Raw genomic sequence first — 11,491 nt, 5'->3', positions numbered from 1 at the left:
TATAGGCTGAGTAATTATGGAACTAATGTTACCTGCCAAGAACGCCTTTTTGGGCACACTAGTGATACGTTTGTGAGTACACAAATCTTTCAGTACCTTTGCATAGGCGGGGATCTGGGATATGGCATCCAAAAGAGGGATGTTCACTTCTACCTTTTTGAAGACTTCTAAAATTTTATCCATGGAAGCAGTCTTCTTTTTGTTTACCAAGCGATTAGGAAATGGGATAGGATGAACATAAGGACTGTTAGGGATTTGCCCCTGTTCAGAAGAATCATTTTTGGTTTCCTCAACCAAATCATCTTTAGTTTCAGAAAAATCTTTAGGTTCATCAGACGAACCTGGAACAAGAGGCACACTTGTGTCCTCAACTGAAGAAGAGTTAACAGGAGTAATAGATGGGGAAGATTTAGGAACGCTCTGTAGGTACTCTCTACCACTCCTAAGGGCATAAACAACATTACATTGGTTAGAGGGCCCTTGTTGAGTCTGACCTTGTACTATATTCAGTGGTGCATTAGTTGGTCCTTGTGAACTAACAGGCTGATGATGCCTAGGGTTAGGCTCTGGTTGACTGGGTAAAGTTCCTTTCTCCCTCTCACGCATAATTGAGACAACTTGAGTGAGTTCTCTCGTAAGATTTTGATGGCTTGTCATGAGGAGGGCCATATTTTTTTCCAAGTCACTAATTCTACTTGCCTCTCCAATGTTGGTAAACCCAGGGGGTTGCTGATAAGATGATAGGAGAGGGGCCCTAGGAAAACTCGCCTGAGGTCCTACATTTGACCTAGGAAAAGTATTTTGGGAAAAAGATTGTTGTGCAAAGGGAGGCCTTTGGGGTCCAGGTTGACCTTGATTATAGAAATTGGAAGGTCCTGCTTGGTTGCCCTGATTCCAAGAGAAATTTGGGTGATTTCTCCATCCTGGATTGTAGGTGTTACTATATGGATTATTCTGGTATAAGGCATTAACACTATCATTAGAAGTGCCCCCAGAGGTGTTGGGGCATTCTTCTATGACATGTCCAGGGGATGGCACCAAGCACAAATCTTAACCAAATTGACTGATGATGCTCTCTAGGAACAATAGCCTCAATCCTCTTGATTAGGCTATCCAAATGGGCTTCCTTGGCTACTATCCCATCCACAAAATATCCTTTTCCTCCTATGGTTCTTTCACTCTCTTGGGTTGATTCCCACTCACGGGTTTTGTCAGCTAAGTCAAGTAAGAATTCCCATGCCTTTCCTTCATCTGTAAAGGATGTGAATCCCTCAGGGCACATAGACTCTATCATTTGTTTAGTTGGGTAATCAATACCCTCATAAATTATTTGACATAAATGCCATAGGTCTAGGCCATGGTGAGGGCATTCTTGGAGTAGATCCTTGAATCTCTCCATAAGTTTGGAAAATGACTCACTAGGTTTTTGCCTAAACTGAAGGATATCACTTCTAAGCTTATTGGTCTTGTGAGTTGGGAAAAACTTCTTAAGGAAGACAACTGTGAACTGTTCCCATGAGGTTATGGAATTTGTGGGTAACCCATACAACCACTTCTTAGCTTGGTCTTTCAATGCAAAAGTGATAAACCTAAGCTTAACAGCATCATCAAAAGCTGTTGGATCTTAATTAGAACACATACCTATTCAAATTCCCTTAGAAATAGGTATGCATCCTCAGAGGTCAACCCATGAAAGTGGGGCAACATAGTGATGTATTGAGATTTGAGTTCAAAATTATTGCCCTGGGCTTGTGGTAGAACTATACAGGAAGGTTGGGCTGTTCTAGCAGGGTAGAACCTATCTTTCAGAGATTTAGGTGAAGGGTTTTGCTGTTGGTCTCCCATATTGAAGAGCTTTAAAGAGAGCAAACGTATAGGGTCACTACTTATTGGATCTTTTCTTTCTAACCGATTCTTAGTATTACGTAGCCACCTAACACTCATGCAACAGAAAAACTACCCACAACTAAAGTAAGACAAGCACAAAAGAATGGATAGAAAAACTTTTTGTTTTTTGTTTTTTTTTGTTTTTTTTATTTTTTTTTTGATTTATTTTTTTTTGCTTTTTGGGAGCTTACCGGCAGGGATCCGGGGTTGCTCAGGTCAATTCCTGAGGTACTGCTACAGGGCGAAACCTGTCTTTATCATACTGTGAGGCATGACAACCTCCACTAATACAACTATTATTGCAAGTTGTTCTTCTCAGGAATTCAATAAAAGAAAAGGAAAAATATAAAACAAAGCAAACAAAGCACTCCGATTTACCAAAAGAAAGTGAAAAATAACATGGAACTGTCTCCCCGGCAACGGCGCCAAAAACTTGTTTGAGATTTAAAATGTAACTGCAAGCGTACGAATCCAGTGTAGCTACGGGTCGAACACAGGGAGAGCAGCCACCTTATTTTTTATTTCTTTTAATAATGCGAAAGTGAACTGATTAATGGTTGTAATCTAATTCTAATTACCGTCCTAAAAATAACGTCCTAACCATTCGTCATCTAAGAATTTAAAGACGCAAGCCACACAATTAAAATTAAATAAATAAATAACTAAAAGTAAACAACCCACGCAATTAAAAAAAAATAATAATAAAGGAAAAAAATGCTGAAATAAAAATAAAGTAAAAGAAAGGGGATAAAGCTAGAGAGAGACTCACAAGCAGGTTTCTCTACTTAGCCCGAGGGATGCATCATAATATGAGCTTCCCTACTTGACCAGAGAGTTACTCTTACAAGGGTTTCTCTACTTGGCTTTAGGGAAAGGGAGACAATTAAAATAAAAGCAATAAATTGATGGTTCTATGTCCAGGAGGGGCAAAGCCAACACATACACTAGCCATGAACCTTGGGGGAGAGGGATAGCAATAATGTAACGACTGAAAATAAAAATCCTAAATTAAGAAAGAAAGGGTAGTCAGAAGAAGGAATGAGAGGGGGGAGAGAAGACTACTGAAGGAGCCTACTTACTTGAATCAATGCTTGAACTTGAAAAAGAAAATTGCTCCACGGCTCGTGATCTTGTCACTTAGATCTAAGCCTAGAACTATAACTTAAAAAATTACAACTCAATTGCATAAATCATAAACATAAAAAGAACTGAATAAAAATAAAAGAGTGCTTGCATTAATTGACATAAAAAAAAACTATTACAAAAGTGATTAAAGCAAAAATAGAGAAGAACTAAAACCAAAGAGTGAGAGAGGGAGAGAGAGAGCAACTAAAAAAAAAACTAGAAGAAGAATGAATTGTGTCTCCTCCTCTTACATGAGTTGTATTTATAGGGAATGGAGAGGTAGGGTAACAATTTTCTCTTTCCTAAAAGAGAGAAACCCACAATTGATTGTGAGATCTTTTGAGTCCAAAAGTGCTAAGATGGAGGAGAGAGAAGAGAGAAATAAATTTTGAGAAATTTCCTAAAATTTTTTGCTTATTTTCTTTCCTTTTTCTTCTAATTTATTTTTCTTCTTTTTTTTCTCTCTCCTAGGGACGACTTTTTTTTTTCTTCCTTTGTGTGATTTGGACAATCTTTGGTGATGATGTGGAGGAGAGAGAAGATTTGGACAATTTTTGGTTCTCCCATTTTTTTCTCTTTCCTTTTTTTTTCTTCTCTTCTTGCTTCCACGATTTTGCTTTCCTTTTTTTTTTTCTTTTTCTTCTCTTCTTACTTCCACGATTTTGAGTGAAAGGCAGGAAATCTTCAACAAAATCTTCTAAAAAAAACAACCATAAGATTCGAACTTGAGACCTCTTGGTGAGCAAGAGAATTTTGTACACCATAGCTCACCAACTAAGCTAGGTAGTTGTTGTTACCAAAACAAATCTTTAATCACTTAAAGATGTGGTCCATCGATCCTTGTTGGCATTTGGAGTATTCCTTGTACCTCTGGGACAATTGCAAACGGGCTGGTTCTGCATCTCGGTTCAGTTCTGATCCATTATTCTTTTTCTGACCCGAAAAAGAATAATCATTTGTACGGGTGACCAAACGAATGTGTACTTTTAATTGAACACGTCCATCTTGCTCAGAATTTCGTCCTCTTCGCAACCATGGAAAGAAATAGGACCTCTTTACGTGTAAAATTGAAGATATGGCTCCCGATAGTCCTTAAGGCCTTGAAAATATAAAACCTGCAAAAAGAGAGTAAAACCCAAGGTAGCTCCATTCTAAATATGTAAAATGTATGTTTTACTACCCTAGATTTCACACATAAATGTGCTCATCAGGCACCAATAGACTTCCATAGGTTCGCTTCTCTTGCTACTAAAAGTGGTAATCCCAATGCATCTAGCGCATAGCAGGTCTGAAATGGAGAGGGATTTCCTAGAGAAAACCCAAGAAATGGATCTTATCTCGCCTTGGATTATAGAGAAGCAATCTTGAGGGGAATGATGTGAACCATCATTTCGACTAGCATTTCTTTCCATCCACAGATAACAAGGAATTAAAATGACTCCATTATTCCAAACGTCTTTAAAATTGACCTGCTTTGCTTTTCTTTTCCACCATGAAAAGAGATCCTCGAGCAAGAAGAAAGATGGCCAAGAAATACCAAAGAGATCACAAAACCTTTGCCAAAGAAAGTAAGCATACCTACATGATAAGAAGAGGTGGATAATGGATTCTTTAGATGAACCACAGAGGTCGCATCTTAAAGGACAGTGAACATCACGCTTCTTGACCTCATCATTCGTAGGTAACTTTTTATGGGCAAATCTCCAACCAAAGACTGTCTGGCAAGGCAAAAGCTTTGATATCCATACAAGAGAAGACCATGCCACCTTGGGGTTCCTTTTCCTTATCTCATCCCAGGTTGAGAAAATAAAGAAAGCACCAGAGGGGGTCAACGTCCAGTGACACACATCCACAGAGGCTGAAATATGAATCTGGGCAGCTTTGGCAAAGGATTTTTTTTAAGTATTGAGAGGTCATTGGAGGAAAACTCCATCTCTTGTCAAGAATTCAATCAGCTACTTTAAGAGGAATTCCTTTGAATAAACTCATACTCAAATTAGAATTTTCAACAAGAGATTTTCCAGCCAACCATTTGTCAAGCCAGAAATTAATTTTCATTCCATTCCCAAGAGACCACCTTTCAAAATTAGAAATAAAATTCCAAACATTCTTTAGCCCAGAGAAGATGGAGGACGATTTATAACCAAGCTTCAGAGTGCGATATGCATTGGCGAACCTAGCCCTGAAGAAATTACTCATGATGGAGTTGCCATGCTTGATTTTTCAAGCAAGCATACACAAGTAGGCTTTATTAACGTCACGCATACGCCTGATTCACAGACCACCCTCATGTTTGGGCTTACAGATGCTCTCCCATTTAACTACAATCTTCTTCTACTTCTCAACATCGTCAGACCAAATAAAATTCCGCATACATCGCTCTACCGTATTAATGGAGGATTGTGGCCACCAATACACTGCAAAGTTATCGATAGGGAGGCTAGAAATTACTGATCTGACAAGCTCCACCCTACCTGCTATGGAGAGCAATTTTTCTTTCCAACCGCCAGCTTTGACTTGATTTTATTAACCATAGGCTTTAAATGGTTTGAGGAAACCCAACCTTTAAAAATCTCTACTCCCAAGTATTTTGTTGGCAGTTTAGTAGTGGGAATACCCAGGAGATCAAAGATAAACTGCTTTCTATGCGGAGCCACCTTGCCAAAAAATAACTTGCTTTTATCTAGGTTAATATGCTACCTAGAGAACTCCTGATACCTGGATAAAAAGCTTTGGAGATTTCTAACATATGAACAGATGCATTCATGAAAACAAAAATTTCGTTAGCAAACATAAGGTGGGAGGGAATAATTGCTCCTTTGGGGCTAGGAAGAGTCTTTAACTTACCCATTTCAGATAAAGACTTGAGACCTCTGCACAGGACTTCCTCAGCCAAAATAAATAGGATCTCCTTGTCGAAGACCTAAACCAAAACCAAAGAAACCAACAGGCCACCATTAACAAGGATGGAAATACGAGAAGAGAGAAGAATCTCATGGATCCAGGAAATCCAAAAATCAAAAACTCCAAATTTGCGAAGAGTAGAAAAAAGAAACTGCCGAGAAAGGGTGTCAAAAGCTTTCTGAACATCAAGCTTGATCCCCATGCCCCCTCCCCTTACTGCAGCAGACATTAAATTTGCCAACTCAGAGGCAAGACCAATATTTGAGGAGATAACGTTATCCTTCTGAGAGGCTCCTTGTTCCTCAGAAATTAATCTGGGAAGAAAAAGAGAGAGTCTGGAAGCTATGATTTTGGACAGCAGTTTGCAAAAAAAAATTCCCCATACAGATAGGATGGAAATTTCTCAGGGAGTGGGCACTTGAAAGTTTGGGGATAAGGGTGATAAAGCAGTTGTTTACACCTAATGACAGTTTACCCACCTTGAAAAAATGAGCCATTGCTCTGCAAAAGTCTACATTTACTATATCCCAGACACGACAAAAGAAGTTACCTAAGAAACCATCCAGACCAAGAGAGCTATCAAGGTCAAGATCTCAAACAGCTTTGGTAATCTCCACCTTAGAAGGAACAACCTCCAAAATAGCATTGTCTACATCCCCTAATACTCAAGGAATACAGTCCAAAAGCTCCCAATGCGGGGTCACTTGCTCAGCACTATAAAAAGGTTCATAGTAACTTGAAATGTAGGACTTTAGAGAAAGCTGATCTGAGGTCCAGGACCCATCTTCTCTCTGTAGAGATCTAATCTGGTTTCAAGCATGCCTGATTTTCATAGATAAGTGAAAGAACTTGGAATTGTGGTTGCCATCTTTCATCCATTTCTGCTTGGCTTTCTCAAACCATAACTGAGCTTATCGCTGGGAGGCTTTGAGATGGTTTTGGTAGCAGCTTCTTTATCAAATAATTCATTTGACATTCCTGAGGCCACAATATTATCTTGAACAATTTTCAAGTCATTAGTAGCTTTCTCCACCTCAGAGTTTAAATTAGGGAAAACTTGTTTCGCCAAGGGCTTGATGGCCATCTTCACCTGTTTCATCTTTTGGCTGAGGACAAAAATTGGATTACCATCAATCTGATATCCCCAGGCTTCTTTGATCACAGAAAGGAAATTGTCATCCTCCATCCAAAAATTGTGAAATCTAAATGGGTTATTAGCAAGCTTTGGGATCACATCAGATTGAATCAAGAGGGGGGCATGATCAGAGATAGTAGATTGAAGCACTCATTGTGAGATGCAATTAAAAAACTCTATCCATTTCCTATTACTTAAGCTTTGGTCCAAAATAGTAGCAACGTGACCTCTCCTGCCATTGTTCATCTAAGTAAATTTCTTCCCTCGAAAGGGAAACAAAATTAATTGGCACGAATCCACCATAGCCTAAAACTTAGCCACAGAGCTCTGATTAAATCTACCTGGACCCCTCTTTTCATGAGATAACAAGGTGGCATTAAAGTCTCCAATTACCAGCCCTAGATCAATCCAAAGGTCTCTGCGCATCGCTTTAAAGCAACTAGCATGAATGAAAGAAAGACCAACTTTGCTACTATTCCAATCTACAACCAAGGTGATTTGTTGATCAGACATAGAGATAACTACAGGAGGATTCATCCCATGCTTCCAAAGCACCCAAAGGTTAGGAACCTTATCAACTCAAAGATTGTGGATGAAATCACTTCAAACTCCAATTTGTTAAAAAACAAGAAGGGAAATTTACTTACATTAATCATGGGCTCAGCCACGCAAACAACATTCGGAGAATGGTCTCGAATGATGGAGGACAAGGCGCTACTACCAGTGGCCTTCTTCATACATCTGATATTCCAATAAAGAATTTTCATTGGCAACAGATTTTTAATTGGAACCGCCAGACTTGCTGGTCTGGCCACTTTTTTTTCTTTTTTTTGTTCCCCCCTTTTGAAGAACCAGCCACACTTTTGTCATGAGCATAGAAAACGTTATCAATTTTCTCAATCTCCTGAAAGTGTATATCAACTCGACCATCCCTGACTTTAGACATAAGGAATCTAGTGAGCTAAGCATCCCTATTTTCTGGAAAAGAGCCAGCATTGGAGGTAGAGCGACCTCCTCTTGAAGAGCCCCCACCTCCACGAGGTTTGAAAGTAGCTTCCCTTCTTGGCCTAGCTGCCCCGTGAAGGGAATCTTCTCCACAGTAGGTTCTTCATTAGCTAAGTTCTCAATAGAATTGGTGGAATTTCCCTCTTCATCATCGGTTGGGTGTTTACTACCCAGATCCGTGTCTGACCTGGATCCATCCTCTTGGTCTTGCTCCAAATTAGGAAAATCACAGGTAGGATTTCCATCCTTATTTGGTGAGAAGGACTTTCCTAAAGGCACCATATTGTTATTAAGAGAGTCCAAAACTATATGGATTTCTCCCTCCTTATCTGCGATCTGATTGGAAAGAGATATCGAATATTTGGAAGGATTATCCTGTGGAGAAACTTCCATGTTTGGTGCTGAATCAAGTTTGACATGTGGCACTGAAGGCAATGGAGAGCTAACTCGGGCCGATTCAACTCCGTCTTCCACGTAAACAGCTCCAAGGGTAGTAGCCAGTAGCCTATTTTTCATTGTCCAGCTTCTAGGTTCTACACTCCCCCACGCTGTGACCCAACTGCTTACAAAAACCACAACGACTGATATTATCCTCGTATAAAACCTTTTGCCTAAAGCCAAAAACCTTCAAAGTGCCAGGTTCAATGTGTTCAACTTGAACCTCCTCTATGCGAGAAGCCAATTCTAAGATGTCAATTTTGACTAGAACCCTAGCAAAATGGCCCATCAGACCTTGCTTGGTGTGGCAATCCAAGGCAACTGGTCTCCCTACAACCTTTGCTATCGAAAGAAGCACATTCTCAAGCCAATACTCTAAGGGAAGATCAGAAAACCGAATCCATATCAGTTAGACCAGGTCTGCTTAACATGGATGTTAAAGTCTAGTTTCCAATGTTGAAAACGGATGAGTTGGGAACCAATCCGTATAGGGCTTCTTCTCTAAGTTGTTGCCTTGTCCCCTTCGCTTTGGAATTGGAAGATGACGTATCCCTTCCCAAGAGGGCGCATAGAGACACTATGATTGAGATTCCATTTTTCTGCAGCCTCCAGTCACAGAGCATCCAAAGAAATAGATTTGAAATCAACTCTTCCGATGAGTTCAAATCGGAAGGCCTGTCTTTTGGATTCATAATCCTGTTGGGGGATGATGATCCTTCTAATCTGACCTGCTTGAATCAGTTCTAGAAAAGAATCAATAGCAGTCCATAATGCATTTCCAACTGCCTTTGCATAAGATCGCTTTGTCCTCATAGCGTCAGGACCTTCTCCCCCCATCGTCATGGCCCCAGTCTAGATCCTCATGAGCCCCACCATCATCATCAGCTTCATCACAATTCCCTCTTGCCTTAGGCAGAACTCTCGCAGCCATCGTAATCCAAGAATCCTGGCGACTCTTTCCTACTAATATGCCAAATGCTAGGGAAGTGGAAAATCAAAGAAGAGAAACTCATACCATATCAAGTGCGCATTAAACAGCTAACACTTTAGTTTAAAGAAATCCCCTTTGACTACCTTCAGAGAGATGACAACCGATTTTTCGATGCCTTGGATACACTAGCATCAATGATTAGTGTCCAATCATAAGTTATTAGCCTTAACGAATAATTGAATCTTCTTCGGGCGGAAGGAAGCCGGAGGTAGGAATGGTGTGGAGGAATTCTTGGGACATATTGAGGACCACCCCTTGCCATAATTGATTAGATTCAGGATGGAAGCTATATTAGGGAAATGAATCCATTGGTGAGGAGGCGACTGTGAGGGTATTGGCCGGAAGATGATATCTTCTCTTCCCCTTTTGGGGGGGGGGGAAGGACTTGCATCCCATCCTCTCTCCTCTCTCTCTCTCTCTTGATGGAGGGGTATGTCGTGTGTGCTTTGTTTGTGGGCCCCGCACCATCGTACCATTGCTAGGAGATACATGGAGGCCTATTTTGTAAGAGTGTAAAGTTTGTCATTCGAGACGGGGATTTGATGATGGTCCAATACGGGGATCGGGATCATGTAAAAGGGGTTTGGAGTCACCACCTAGGATTATGGGCCTAGGGCCCAGGGGAGGACCCAATTCCTGAAAAAAAGGGCTCAAAATTTGGTCTGGTCTAGAGATTTAGGGTATGTGTCAAGTTACAGAATTAGGAAGGTGTTAGGAAACCAATCTGCCCGATTCAATTGGTCTTCCTACTAGATGCTTAAGAACAAACATTTTCCACGATTATTCCTATTTCGCATGCATGGCTAAGTTATCACACATATGTACATTGACTGAATTTAAATAACTATATACACTAAAATAAGGTAAAGTCTATATTGTGCTAATTTCGGTAAGAAATTATACCTGAGCTTGACCCCTGTTTTGGGTCAAGAGAGGTGGATCCCACGGTTGATGCTAGTACGAACTGGTTTCTGGATTATCCTGGCTCAGGGGAAGATGGTCTTGACCTCCAACTTCCTTTCTTGAGAGATGCTAATTGTGATAATATTGGGGCAGAGTTCTGGCTAGGAATGGTTACTTTCGGATTTGAATTCGGACAGAGCTTCGGCTAGGGAAGGCTATTTCTAGATTTGAATTCGAACAAGGATTTGGCTAGGGAAGGCTATTTTTTGGGCCTAGGATGAGCTGGCAGGCAATGTGCATGAGTGTGCAGGCTGTAGCACATGGGAGTGCAGGTTGCAACGTATGGGTGTGTAGGTCCTAGCGCATGGGTGTGTAGGTCATAGTGCATTGTGTGCAGAGGGGGCACACGGGGTGTGCGATGGGGGCATGCACAGTGTGCAGTAGGGGCACGGGATGTGCAACGGGGGCACACATGGTGTGTAGGATGTGGTGTATTGTATTTTGCAGGGGCGGGTGCAGGATTCGTGTGGCTGGCCAGTTGGCCAGTAAGTAGGAAATGTGATTTTCAGGGGCGATTGTGGGAGATCCGATGGTCTGATTTTGATGTACCATATATCGTCGGAATCGTATTTTCGAGTACTATCCATCTATATAGTTATCAAGACTGGATTCCTTTGCATATAAAAAAGTTAAATTTGGACCCTCTTTTCTCCCACACAGGCTTTTAGGGTAGGTGGGGAATTTTGGGGTTTACAACAAGTTGGCCAGCAAGCGCGGCATGTGCATGGAAAAATGTGATTTTCTGGGGATGATTACGAGAGATCCGAAGGTCTGATTTTGATGTGCCATATATCATCGAAATTGTATTTTCGAGTACTATCCATCCGTGTGGTCATCTTGACCAGATTCCTTCATATATAAAATGTCAAAAATTTGACATTCTTTCCTCTTGCATAGGATTTTTGAGAATTTTGGGTAAGTATGGAATGCTTCTAGGAATAATTACCTCAGTCAACTATCATGATAGGAAGCGAAATATCGCATCAAAGATCCGTAGTTCATCATAGCCGCAGGAGGGTGACAAAATTGGATGTCTACAGAAT

The 11,491-nt window shown here is 40.7% G+C and overlaps 1 non-coding gene across 1 annotated transcript; it reads left to right on the top strand.

The window, feature by feature from the left end:
* Window positions 1-1,352: 1,352 nt before the first annotated feature.
* LOC122087204 lies at window positions 1,353-1,459 on the top strand. The gene has a single exon (XR_006142700.1). It is a non-coding gene; the product is annotated as a small nucleolar RNA R71 (small nucleolar RNA).
* The last annotated feature ends 10,032 nt before the right edge of the window (window positions 1,460-11,491 follow it).

Source organism: Macadamia integrifolia, chromosome 1, assembly GCF_013358625.1.
Source record: "Macadamia integrifolia cultivar HAES 741 chromosome 1, SCU_Mint_v3, whole genome shotgun sequence".
Lineage (NCBI taxonomy): Eukaryota > Viridiplantae > Streptophyta > Magnoliopsida > Proteales > Proteaceae > Macadamia > Macadamia integrifolia.
Note: the sequence above shows the minus strand (reverse complement) of the source record. Positions and strands in the feature narration are given on the sequence as shown.